The sequence below is a fragment of the Suncus etruscus genome, chromosome 6, assembly GCF_024139225.1.
Source record: "Suncus etruscus isolate mSunEtr1 chromosome 6, mSunEtr1.pri.cur, whole genome shotgun sequence".
In the NCBI taxonomy this organism is placed as follows: Eukaryota; Metazoa; Chordata; class Mammalia; order Eulipotyphla; family Soricidae; genus Suncus; species Suncus etruscus.
In genome coordinates, this window is record NC_064853.1 from 101,628,395 (window position 1) to 101,630,338 (window position 1,944).

The window sequence follows — 1,944 nt, forward strand, 5'->3', positions numbered from 1 at the left end:
TCTAAGGGAGTTGTTTACTTGGATGATTGTCCTCCAGCCTTTTATTTAAGTTTATGTTTGTTTTGACTATTCAGATGTGTTTCTTGTAGGCAGCAGAATGTTGGATTTGAATCATCTTGCCACTCTATCTCCTAACTGGTGCATTTAGTCCATTGACATTGATAGAGATCATTATTATGGTATATTGTCATCTTTATGTAGAAATTTGGAGTATCTTTCGGTCTGTCTATTTCTAAAGTAGACATTTCCGTTTTTCTTTGAAGGCTGCTTTTTAGTCTGTAAAGTATCTGAGCTATTTTTTTTTATCCATGAAGTTCTGTATATTTCCTTCAAACCTGAAAGTGAGTCTGGCTGGGTGCAGTATTCTAGTTGAAACATTCATTTCATTGAGTTTTTTCCCACTATATCCCACCACTGCTCTTGGGCCTTGAGAATTTCATGTGACAGGTCTGCAGTAAACCTTAAGGATGCTCTTTTAAATGTAATTTCCTTTTTAATCTTGCTGCTTTCAGTTTCTATCCTTGTCTGTGGGATTAGTCATTGTAACTCAGGTGTGTCGGGGTGCTTTTCTTCAGATCTGGTACTCTTCGGGCATGCGGTCTTTATCTCTGGGAATTACTCTGCAATAATGTTTTTGACTGTTGATTCTTCCTGCGGTTTTTCCTTCTGGGTCTTTGGATTTCCAATGTTTCTTATGTTGTTTCTGTTGAGTTGATCAAAGACTTCTATTTTCATCTGTTCACATTCTTTGAGGATTTTTTTCCACTGTCTTATCTTTTGTTTTAAGGCTCTTTTTGATTCTCTTCTATTGTATGAAGTTGTTATGCATCTATTCTTCCAGCTCACTGATTCTGTTCTCAGCTGCTGTTACTCTGTTGGAGAAACTTTCCAGTGAGGCTTTCATTTCATCTACTGAATCTTTCAGTCTCAGTTTGGAGTTTTCTTAGTTCTATCTTCATATCCTCTTAATCTTCTTTATGGGTTGTTCAGCTCGATCCATGCTTTCTTTATTTCTATTTGAATCCTCCGTATTTCTCCTCTAAACTCCTTATCTGAGAGGATAATTTGGTTGTTGAAACTTTTTAGGTCATCAGAGGTACCATCTTTATTCTCTATTCATGGTGTTGGCCTGCATTGCTTCCTATTGTCAGGCTTATAGTTTGGCATTTTCTACATGATGTGCTGGGTTTCATTGACTAGGAGATGTGCGTCTTTTATTTTTCTTAAGTTCCACAGATCAGTGAAATTATCCCTTTTCTATCTCTCTCCTCTAACTCATTTTACTCAGCACACTTGTCTTCATTTTTTAAAAGTATTTTGTGGCAACCTGATGGTACTTAGCACTTACACAGCACTGAATTCAGGAATCACTTCTGGTTGTGCTTGAGAGACCAGATGTGGTTCTGTAGATCAAATTGGGGTCATGAATATGAAAGGCAAATACATTATCTGTATTATCTCTCTGGCCTCTAATTTTATCTGCTTTTTATTTTGGGTGGTTTCTCTTGATTATTCTTTTCATTCCTTCAGTTTTTTTCTAAATGCATATACTCTAGCATTTTCTCTTTTTTATTATTTTTTAAATATCTTTCTTTAAACATTTTGATTACAAATATAATTGTGATTAGGTTTTAGTCATGTAAAGAACATCCCTCTTCACCAGTGCAAGATTCCCACAACCTATGTCCCAAATCTCCCTCCATCACACCCCACCCCCACCTGTACTCTAGACAGGCTTTCCAGTTCCCTTATTCATTCACAAGGTTATGGTAGTTCTCACTGTAGTTATTTCTATAACTGCACTCATCACTCTTTGTGGTGAGCTTCTTGAAGTGAGCTGGAAGTTCCAGCCCTCCTCTCATTGTCTCTGAGGATTGTTGCAAAAGTGACCATTATTTTCTTAAAACCCATAGATGAGTGAGACTATTCTGTGTCTCTCTTTCC